Here is an 11,734-nt window from a genome sequence, read left to right as displayed (position 1 = left end):
GTGTGGGATTGCTGACCGCAGCTAAATATACTGAACTGCTTTTGAATGTACTGTACAAATTTTTATATGAATAAAGTACATTTTGAAATTTAACAAAATTCAGACCAATACAGTAACAAGTCTGGTTTATATCATTGAAATCAGTGAAATGGATACTAGACGTGGACAGTGCACGGCTCTGAGCTCTGTGTCTGCTCTCATTGTGTTAATGCTTCCTGTATGGGTGGGTGGGGTGGCTTGACCCATCCACCTCCATGGCACGAACCTGGTATTGCAGTACTTCCAGGAACGGTGCAGTGGCTCTAGGCCTTTTGGCTAAGAGCATTGGCGCAGAGTGATCCTTGAATGCGCCCAAGGTGACCTCTGGCGTTTGTGATTTGACAAAGAATTGGAACGATTGGCTACGAATTTCAAAAAAAAAACTAAAACACGTTTGCTCATGAGCAGAAACCGCACTGATCCAAAATGTTTACCTTAAGCTTCAAATCACACCGAGAGAGAATAAAAACCCGAAGTAAAGTTGTACCGAAGAATTGGACACGTCACTGTAAACCCAGCCCACACAAAGCTCAAGCTCATTTACATACCCACAATGTTCTTCATAATACTTAGCAAGAAACTAAAATAAACTTCAGGTTTAACTGATTTTCACGGACACTGAAGTTTCCAGTTACTTTCCCTCGCGCTGTATTGATTTGTGGTAATATATCTTTTCTAGAAGTTAGTTCTAGCGGCTCAGCCCAACGTTAAAGAGGCAAGCCGTCGCTTGTGGGCGAGGAGCTGCGCGGGAATAATCAGTACCCTCTGGTTTCTCTTCAGATCGTATAAATCTTTCGCCTTTTACTAAAGATTTCCGTGGAGAGTAACATTCAGAGTTTTAATTAATTTTTCGAGGCTCTGCTTTAGTGGGGCTGTCTTATTGTTCAAAAACAGACTGATCTTTGCGTTATGTAGTAGGTGTGGCTTTATACTGGTTGCGATGACTGCTGATGATTTGACTATTGGTTCTACTTGTTGTAGTTGTGAATGTCGTAGTAAAGCACTTGTTTGTGGGAGTTAACTTGCCCACCTGGGGGTCGCCAGCTTTCAGAAGAATCTTAAAACTCCAGATTCCGAACTAAATCTTGGAGCGTGGGAGGATGCCTGTGCGTGGATTGTTTTCACGTGTAGTGGTCTTTGTACACCAGCCACCAGACAGGCTTGACAGAGCTAAACATAAGAAATAGGAGTAGGTAATATGGCTCTTCTTCTGCTCCGCTATTCAATAAGATCATGGCTGATCTGATCATGGACTCAGCTCCACTTCCCCGCCCGCTCCCCTTATCACTCAAGAAACTGACTATTTCTGTCTTAAATTTATTCAATGTTCAAATTTCAACAGTTCTCCGAGGCAGCAAATTCCAGATTTATAAGCCTCTGAGAGAAGAAATTCCTTCTCATCTCTGGCGGCCCCTTATTCTAAGATTATGCCCTCTAGTTCTAGTCTCCCCCATCAGTGGAAACATCCTCTCTGCATCCACCTTGTCAAGCCCCCTCATAATTTTATACGTTTCAATACCATTACCTCTCATTCATCTGAATTCCAATGAGTAGAGGTCCAACCTACTCAACCTTTCCTCATAAGTCAACCCCCTCATCTCTGGAACCTTCTCTGAACTGCCTCCAAAGCAAGTATATCCTTTCGTAAATATGGAAACCAAAACTGCACGCAGTATTCCAGGTGTGGTCTCACCAATACTCTGTATAACTGTAGCGCAGTTCTAATCAACGGGTGGGAAACTGAAAGCTTTCTGATCAGATCTGGAGTCAGGCAAGGCTGTCCTCTCTCGTCTGTCTTGTTTGTGTGTTGTATCGAGCCCTTTGCCGGGTCCATTAGGAAGGATGCGGGCATTAGAGGGGTGACGATCCCAGGCAGCGGAGGCGCTCAGGTTAAGACCTCTCTGTATGTGGATGATGTGGCCATCTTTTGCTCGGATCCGCAGTCGGTCCGCAGATTGCTCACAATCTGCAACCAGTTTGAACTGGCCTTGGGAGCGAAGGTCAATCGCAGCAAAAGTGAGGCCATGTTCTTTGGCAACTGACCGATCCTTTATCCCCTTCACCGTTAAGCCAGATTACCTGAAGGTGTTGGGAAAATGGTTGGGAGCGGACGGGGCATGCGCCAAAAATCTGGAAGAGCGTATCGTCAAAGTGATGCAAAAACTGGGATGGTGGAAGCTGCGCTTCCTCTCCATGGCAGGAAAGAACCTGGTCATCAGGAGTGAGGTGCTCTCGGGTTTGCTGCATGTGGCACAGGTCTGGCCCATCTCTCGCTCCTGTGCCACGGCAGTCACCCGGGCCGTCTTCCACTTTGTCTGGAGGTCCAAAATGGAGCGTGTCCGCAGAGATACAATGTACAAATCTCTGGACAGTGGAAGAAAGGATGTTCCGAACGTGGCCCTCATCCTGATGGCCACCTTTGTGTGCGGCTGCATCAAGCTGTGCACAGACCCCCAGTACGCAAACACCAAGTGTCACTACGTGCTGAGTTTCTACCTGTCCCCATTGTTGCCTGTCCACCTGTCCTTCGTGGAAAAGTTTTTCACAAAAAACCCCTTTGACCACAAGGCCATAAAACAGTGGTCAGCACGTAACATCCTGGACGCCCTACGAAAGAAGCTGAGGGTGGACCCTGTCGGGTGGTTCGCTGAGCGGACTGTCGAACTCGTTTGGCAGAACGTCTTATCGCCAGAGCTTTCACACAAGCACCAAGACGTAGCTTGGTTGGCGGTGAGGAGGGCCCTACCCGTCAGAGCGTTCATGCACAGCCGACGTCTCAGCAACACGGCACAGTGCCCCCGAGTCGACTGCAGGGCGGACGAGACTGTCACCCATCTCCTTCAGGATTGCGCCTTCGCAAGGCAGGTTTGGAAAGAGATGCAGTAGTTTCTGTCGAGGTTCATCCCAAGCAGCTCCGGAACACAAGTCTCTGTGCTCTACGGACTGTTCCCAGGGACACACACTGAGACAGACATCCCTGCTGCTGGAGGGTCATCAACTCAGTCAAAGACGCTCTTTGGTCTTGCCGAAACTTGCTGGTCTTCCAGAGCAAGGAGATGTCCATGTCTGCGTGTTGCAGACTGGTGCAATCCAAGATCCAGGACTACGTGCTGAGGGACGCACTTAAAATTGGTGCAGCTGCCGCAAAGGCACGGTGGGGAAGGGCCACAGTTTAAAGCCCTTCTGCCACGATAAACCCGGGGGCAGGAATCTGTTCAAAACTCCCCTCGGGCCGTACTTGTAACTTCTTTTTTGTGTACATGGAGCACCATCATCTATAAACACCTGTGTAGTGCCATGTACAATGCAAGGTCTGTTTCATAATGCACGTTGAAAAGAAAATATGTAAATGTACCATCAGCCATTCCGTGTACTGTATAGTGACACATGTAATGTAATTTGTCGAATGTACTACAATGTATCCCGTATTGTACCGAATTGTACTTGAAATGAAAAGCAAGGAAATGTATCGAATGGAACTGCTGTCAGCACCCAAATGTAGTGTATGGGATTGCTGACCGCAGCTAAATGTACTGAACTGCTTTTGAATGTACTGTACAAATTTTTATATGAATAAAGTATATTTTGAAAGAAAAAAAAAGACCAGTATGCCAGCCCAGGTGAAGTAGACTTTTACATTGAAAATCTATGTTTGCAGGAACCGGCCACTGGACAGGTCTCCAACGTAAAGGACAGTTTATTTGAAATGTAAATGTTTTGAACTGTAACCTGTAACTTAAACATAGATTTAAAAATTGCATCTATTAACGTGCGTAGCGTAAAATCCACTACACGATGTGTTTCCACCTTGGGCTACCTCGCCAAGGTCAAAGCAAACCTGCTGTTCTTGCAGGAGTGCAGGCTGCTGCACTTCAGCAGTTACCGGCAGTGGTCACGATGGTGGGCCCATGGACCATCCATATGGTCAGGAGGCAACGACTGCTGGTCTTTCGGCCTAGGCATTCTGCTGTGGGGAGGCCACTTCACCATCACTGAAGTTAAGGAGGTGGTGGGCATCCGCCTCCTCGTAGCAGATGTAATGTACAAAAATTAACGTGTATGTCTCGCCTCTCAGAAGCGAGTGACTGGCCCTCTTCCAGCAGCTCACACTGCTGCTGGCGACGACCAGGCCGGTCATTCTGGGTGGTGACTTCAACTGCATCATCGATGCGGCTGGACGATCCAGCAGAGCCGACAGCAAACTGGACGCCACGTCCAAACTCCTGATGGATGCTGTAAAAGACGCCAAGCTGTGCGACATCTTCAGCAACCCTGCAGACGGAGCACCGCGCAGATACACCTGGCCGAGACCAGACGGGTCCGTCCGTTCCAGAATAGACTTCCTGTTTGTGTCCCACACGCTCAAGGTCAGATCCACCGATGTCGCACTGGTGTTCTTCTCTGACCACTGCCTCCTACTGGCCGACTTTTGCCCACAGGAAAACCAGAAAGTTGGCAGAGGGATATGGAAGCTGAACGTGAAACTGTTGACTCCGGAAAACGTGGAGGAACTCAAGAGGGATTACAAAGGTTGGAGAACCGTAAAACACCTCTGCGATTCCCCGATGCACTGGTGGGAAACAATCAAGACAAACATCAAGAGGTTTTTCATCTGCAATGGTGTTCAGGAGGCGAGAGGGAGACAGAGGGAATTGTCCCAACTCCAGAAGAGCATGCAAAACCTGCTCCTGTTGCAGTCGATGGGAGTCGATGTCGCGGAGGAACTCGAAGAGGTGAAAGGCCAGCAAGTCTTGCTCTTTGTCTCAGAGTCCTCCAAAATCATTTCCGCTCCAGAGTCCGCTCCATCGAGCAGGATGAGATATGTTCGCGCTTCTTCTTCCAAAAGGTACACAGGGGGAGCTCTGTGATCACCAGCCTAAAGGGAGAAGACGGTTCTGTGACGTTTTCGCAGCCTGACATGCTGAGGATCAGCAAATCCTTCTATGCCAGGCTGTACGACGTCAAGCCCACAGACCACACGGCCTCCCAGTCGTTCCTGTCGTCTATCACGGAGGTCCTAAACGACAGCGAGCAGGAGAGTCTGGACCACCCGCTAACTCTGGATGAGATGACAAAGGCCATCTGGTCCCTTGCAACGAGTAAAACTCCCAGAAGCGATGGCTTACCGGTCGAGTTGTATTCGGCTCTGTGGGACTGGATGGGCCCAGACCTGCTGGAAGTGTACGAGGGTATGCTTCTGGCTGGCAGTATGTCAGAATCGATGAGGAAAGGCATCATCACCCTCATCTACAAGCAGAAGGGGGAGAGGGAGGAAATCAAAAACTGGCGGCCTATTTTACTGCTCAATGTGGACTACAAGATCCTGGCAAAGGTCATCGCCAACAGGCGCAAGTTTGCTCTTGAGCTGGTGATTCACCCGGACCAGACCTGCGCTGTCCCTGGCAGGAAGATCTCTGATAGCCTGGTGCTACTCAGGGATACGATCGCCTACGTGCAGGACAGTGGGGTGGACACCTGCTTAATCAGCTTAGAACAGGAGAAGGCCTTTGACAGGATATCGCACACGTACCTGATGGACGTGCTCTCCAAAATGGGGTTTGGGGCAGGTATCCGCAATTGTATCCAACTGCTCTACAGAGACATCAGTAGCGCAGTTCTAATCAGCGGGTGGGAAACTGAAAGCTTTACGATCAGATCTGGAGTCAGGCAAGGCTGTCCTCTCTCGTCTCTTGTTTGTGTGTTGTATCGAGCCCTTTGCCGGGTCCATCAGGAAGGATGCAGGCATTAGAGGGGTGACGATCCCAGGCAGCAGAGGCACTCAGGTCAAGACCTCCCTGTACATGGATGACGTAGCCACCTTTTGCTCGGATCCGCAGTCGGTCCGCAGATTGCTCACAATCTGCGACCAGTTTGAACTGGCCTCGGGAGTGAAGGTCAATTGCAGCAAAAGTGAGGCCAGGTTCTTTGGCAACTGGGCCGACCGATCCTTTATTCCCTTCACCATTAAGCCAGATTACCTGAAGGTGTTGGGAATATGGTTCGGAGCGGACGGGGCATGCGCCAAAAACTTGGAATAGCGTATCGCCAAAGTGAAGCAAAAACTGGAATGGTGGAAGCTGTGCTTCCTCTCCATGGCAGGAAAGAACCTGGTCATCAGGAGTGAGCTACTCTCGGGGTTGCTACACGTGGCACAGGTCTGGCCCATCCCTCGCTCCTGTGCCGCGGCAGTCACCCGGGCCGTCTTCCACTTTATCTGGAGGTCCAAAATGGACTGTGTCCGCAGAGACACAATGTACAAATCTCTGGACAGTGGTGGAAAGGATGTTCCGAACGTGGTCCTCATCCTGAGGGCCACCTTTGTGTGCGGTTGCATCAAGCTGTGCACAGACCCCCGGTACGCAAACACCAAGTGTCATTACGTGCTGTGGTTCTACCTGTCCCCTTTGTTGCGAAGAATGGGCCTGTCCATGCTGCCGCAAAATGCCCGCACCAGTTGGACCATGCCTGTCCACCTGTCCTTCGTGGAAAAGTTTTTCACAAAAAACCCATTTGACCACAAAGCCATAAAACAGTGGTCAGCACGTAAGGTCCTGGACGCCCTATGAAAGAAGGAGAGGGTGGACCCTGTCGGGTGGTTCCCTGAGCAGACTGTCGAAATCGTTTGGCAGAACATCTCATCGCCAGAGCTTTCACACAAGCACCAAGATGTAGCTTGGTTGGCAGTGAGGAGGGCCCTACCCGTCAGAGCGTTCAAGCACAGCCGACGTCTCAGCAACACGGCACGGTGCCCCCGAGTCGGCTGCGGGTGGACAAGACTGTCACCCATCTCCTTCAGGATTGTGCCTTTGCAAGGCAGGTCTGGAAAGAGATGCAGTGGTTGCTGTCGAGGTTCATCCCAAGCAGCTCCATAACACAGGACTCTGTGCTCTACGGGCTGTTCCCAGGGACACGCACCGAGACAGACATCACCTGCTGCTGGAGGGCCATCAATTCGGTCAAAGACGCACTTTGGTCTTGCCGAAACTTGCTGGTCTTCCAGAGCAAGGAGATGTCCATGTCTGCGTGTTGCAGACTGGAGCAATCCAAGATCCAGGATTACATGCTGAGGGACGCACTAAAAATTGGTGCAGCCGCCGCAAAGGCAGGGTGGGGAAGGGGCACAGTTTAAAGCTCTTCTGCCACGGTAAACCCAGGGGCTGGAATCAGTATAAAACTCCCCTCGGGCTGCAATGGTAAAGCTTTTGTATACATAGAGCACCATGATCTGCAAAAACCTATGTAGTGCCATGTATAATGCAAGTTCTGTTGCGTAATGCATGTTGGAAACAAATGTAACTGTACCCTTACTGTGTGCCGTATGGTGACACATGTAATGTAACTTGATGAACGTACCACAATGTATCCTGGATATTAAGAATCGTACCTTGAAATGTAAAGTAAAGAAATGTACAAAGACTCACCGGTGGGGAAAGACCAATCTTACAATACACAGCGGGCCAGGGGAGGGCGCCAGAGAACCGCGCTGGCCCGAGGCAGGGACAGTGACCCAGCGGTGGGGAAAGAGCCCGAGGGTGTGTTGAGCCCTTACCAGCAGATGGCGCCAGGGAGCCTCGCCTGCCACAAGTGCAGTGACCCAGAGGCAGTGAAAGGCCCTGAGGGCGGATCAACCCTTATAGGGCCTGGGCTGTGCGGAGAGAGAACAATGAATGGAGGGAACATTGGGCGAGTTCCGTTGCTCCATTTGGATTCTGCTCAACCTGTTTTACTCTGTGTGCTCTGTGTAGGTGCTACTTTACTCCCGAATGCGGAAAGACAAACATCTGTCCTGGAGGCTGGATTTCATCCCTTGGCTCATAGACATCCAGAGTGACCCCACCATGATCCCGGCAGAGTTTTCTTCTGGTTTCCCGAATCCAATATGTGGCGGAAGCATAGGGTCCAGTTACCATCCGATATTGGGATCCTGCCTTGGGTGGGGGCGGGGCGGGGAATCTGGCGGTGAAATCACTGCAGCAATGACATGGGCAATCTGCATTTCATTTCTGAAACTTTCTGACCACAGCACTGTCTGAGGAAGCTGGTTCCTCACACACTGAAGCCTCACATTCACACACTCTTCGGATTGTTCTTACTGTGTGAAATACAACACAGAACCATCCGGCCTGATGGTCCTGAGGACAGGAGGCCCACGGAGAACACAGCCCAGGTCCAGTGGGAGGAGGTTGGCCTTGGCAGTGAGTGTCACCTTCAGCTCCACCCGGAGTCTGCTCCAAGTGTTGCTCACTCTCTGGGTGAAGAAGAACTTCCTGAGATTAGTCCTAAGTTTATCATCTCCCAGTGTTACCCCGTGTCCCAGAGTCCTTCTCTCACAATTTAACTTAAAGCGATGTTTCGAAGTCCCACTTTTCCACCCACAAAGATAGATCAGAGTATTTTCTAAATGGTGGGAAGCTAGGAAGTGTGGAGGAGGAAGGGGTTTTAAGTGCCCAGGCACACAAATCACTGAATGCCGGTAGACAAGGAAAAAAGAATCAAACAGGATAAAGGAATGTTGTCCTTTATCTCGAGGCATTTGGAATACAATGGGCAGGATGTTTTGCTTGTGTTGTATGGAGCCCTAGTTAGACTCCATCTAGAGTACTGAGTTCTGGATAGCACAGCTCAGGAAAGAGGGGGTGCAGGGCAGATTCACCAGACTAATACCCGGGGCTCAGAGGGTTAATTTAAGAGGACAGATTTCACAAACCTGGCCTATATTACCTTGAGTATAGAAGGTTAATGGTGAACTGATTGAGTTTTTTTAATGTTAGGATAAGTTGATAGAGTAGATAGAGAGAAACCATTTCCTCTGGTCCAGAAGAAGGGTGCATAACCTTAAAGTTCGGTGCTGTGTTGAAAAACACTTCTTCACACAACGGTAATGCAAATATGGAATACTCTTCTTCAGGCTGTGGGTCAGCCTTTGAGACTGAGATTGACAAATATTTGTTGGGTAAGGGTATCGATGGGAAGGATGCAGAGGTGGAGAATATTTCCGCTTTGGATGGTGCCAGCTCCAGCTCGCAGTGTTGGGCTGAATATTCGACTGTCCTGATGACAGGAGGCCCGTGGAAAGAACAGCCCAGGCCCCAGTGGGAGGTGGTTGTCCTTGGCAGTGAGTGTCACCTCCAGCTCCACACGAAGTCTGCTCCAAATGTTGCTCACTCTCTGGGTGGAGAAGAATTCCTGAGATTGGTCCTAAGTTTATCATCTCCCAGTGTTACCCCGTGTCCCAGAGTCCTTCTCTCACAATTTAACTTAAAGTGATGTTTCGAAGTTCCGCTTTTCCACCTGCATAACAATCTTTTTCCGAGCTCCTTCCAGCTTCTCCTTTTCAGTTTGTGAAGCCCATGTTTCCCCAGTCTATCTCAAACCTCAGTCCTTTGACACCAGCATCAGCCTTTGCCACTTCCCCGCACTGCCTCCAGTGCCTGGAGGTCTCCCCAGTGTTTTGCAGATAACGAGCTGTCCAGAAAATGGCCAGGACCGAGCAGACATCCCTCTAAACCTCCGGAGGCAAATCTCCTCGCAAGGAGCAACCTGCCGAGTGGTGAGAGAACCCCAGGAGCGGGGGATAGAGGAGTATAAACAGGGACAGCGGATAACAATTGTGCTCCCACTGTGAGGAGCCAGTGACTCAGAGACTGTGAACAAACTCTGTCCCAGTGTGAGGAGCCAGTGTCTCAGAGACTGGGTGTTACTGTGGACACAGAGTGTCCCAGTGTGAGGAGCCAGTGTCTCAGAGACTGGGTGAGGCTGTGGATACACAGTGTCTAAATGTGAGGAACCAGTGTCTCAGAGACTGGGTGAGACTGTGGATACACAGTGTCCCAGTGTGAGGAGCCAGTGTTTCAGAGACTGAATGAGACTGTGGACACGCTCTGTCCCAGTGTGAGGAGCCAGTGTCTCAGAGACTGAATGAGACTGTGGACACGCTCTGTCCCAGTGTGAGGAGCCAGTGTCTCAGAGACTGGGTGAGACTGTGGACACACTCTGTCCCAGTGTGAGGAGCCAGTGTCTCAGAGACTGAATGAGACTGTGGACACACAGTGTCCCAGTGTGAGGAGCAAGTGTCTCAGAGACTGGGTGAGACTGTGGACACACAGTGTCCCAGTGTGAGGAGCCAGTGTCTCAGAGACTGGAAGCAGGAAGTGTTCCTGGAACCAGTCTGAAGTCCTGCTGTGAAATTAAATCTGGACCAGGCCTGGCTCGAATCATCTTCCCTCTCCATTAGTGCAGAACTGCCAGCAACAAAGATCTGAAATCTTTATCAAGGAACATTTTAATCCTAATTCCAATTTCATCTTCTCCAGTAATACATCATTGAGAGTCGGGAATAAGGAATGTTATAATCTTTCACACAAACATCCTTCCATTAAGCAAACGCCAAAGATGTGAATTAAATTTGAGCTGACAGGTTGTGTTTTCCATTCTGTGAAGAAGTGGCCTGCTCTATCCTCAGACACTCCGGAGCTGCCACCGTTCCATGTTTTAGAATCAAACAGAACCCATTGTCTCACCGGTTACATCAGTTGTCGCCACGGTCCACATGAAGGAAGTCCAAGGGACTGCCCCGTGTCACCCCGCACTGTACAGAGGGGACATGTTGTGCTGGGATTGGTAAGCTCCATCCCTCTTGCTTTATTATCGCATAAATTCAGCGTCAGTTCTTTATATTATCGGCCCACACCACGGAAAATATTCCTGACCCTGCAAATGGGGCACTAAATCTGCCTGAGAGAGACAACAATGGGGCTGGTGTGGGGCATGAAACCATGTTGTACTGGGAGGCTCTCTGAGTCTGTGTCTAAGGCCCATGTGCTGCCTTTGGCCGATATTACAATGGGGCTGGTGTGGGGAGTGAAACCATGGTGTATTGGGAGGCTCTCTGAGTCTGTGTCTGAGGCCATTGTACTGCCTTTGGCCGATACTACAATGCCATCCCAGCACAGTGTTAGAGTTTGAATATTACACCCCGGGAGATGCTGGGTAGATTCAGATTATTGCAGAATATAACTGGAGCCAGTAAATTCAGAAAGCCCACCAGTGGGTGAAAGCCCTTTGCTCCGGGGTGTAAAAATGAACATTTCCTGCTGGAATCACCGGCCATGGTGGGGAGAGGCTCGGCTTTGCTCAGAGTGGCCGGAGATCAGTGAATTCGGTGAAGACAGTCTCAGAGCAATTGATCCTGGTGCTGAATTTCCACCAAGCGACACCGGACCTCAAGGTCCCAATCAACTGTGGACAGACTCCAAGAGCTGTTCTCATGTGCTCTGATTCTCTGGGACTATCCCTTTGTGTATAATGGTCTGTCGGGAATGTTTCCTCTCTTTAAAGAGCCGTGATAGAATCCTTCAGTGCTTTGCACTCCCTCCGTGGTCTGTGGGGATCTGCAGACGGATCCTCTGCTAGGATCCAATTCGTTGTCTCACGAGAGCAGTCACACCAGCAAGGCATCACTCACAGTTTTACTCCTGTGCCCTCAGCCCCACAGGTTTAAGTCTATGATCAGTAAGTTCTGGAATCTAATCCTTTTTCATCAGTGGTATTTCTCTATTTGGAGTTCCAGCTCCGACTCATTCCCCTAGTTTACCAGGAGTTCACTGATCAGGTGTCCCTTCATTTCTTTGCAAAGGTTGTTATTTTCCCATCCTGTGATCCCGGGTCAGCAGCAGAGGTCACGGTACATGGTTAT

At 49.9% G+C, this 11,734-nt stretch overlaps 1 non-coding gene across 1 annotated transcript; it reads left to right on the top strand.

Annotated features, from left to right (window-relative positions):
• The first annotated feature begins 799 nt into the window (after positions 1-799).
• LOC139274446 (U5 spliceosomal RNA) lies at positions 800-913 on the top strand. The gene has a single exon (XR_011595504.1). It is a non-coding gene; the product is annotated as a U5 spliceosomal RNA (small nuclear RNA).
• Positions 914-11,734: the final 10,821 nt, after the last annotated feature.

Source organism: Pristiophorus japonicus, chromosome 9 (assembly GCF_044704955.1).
Source record: "Pristiophorus japonicus isolate sPriJap1 chromosome 9, sPriJap1.hap1, whole genome shotgun sequence".
NCBI lineage: Eukaryota > Metazoa > Chordata > Chondrichthyes > Pristiophoridae > Pristiophorus > Pristiophorus japonicus.
This window is presented reverse-complemented; position numbering and strand designations above follow the sequence as displayed.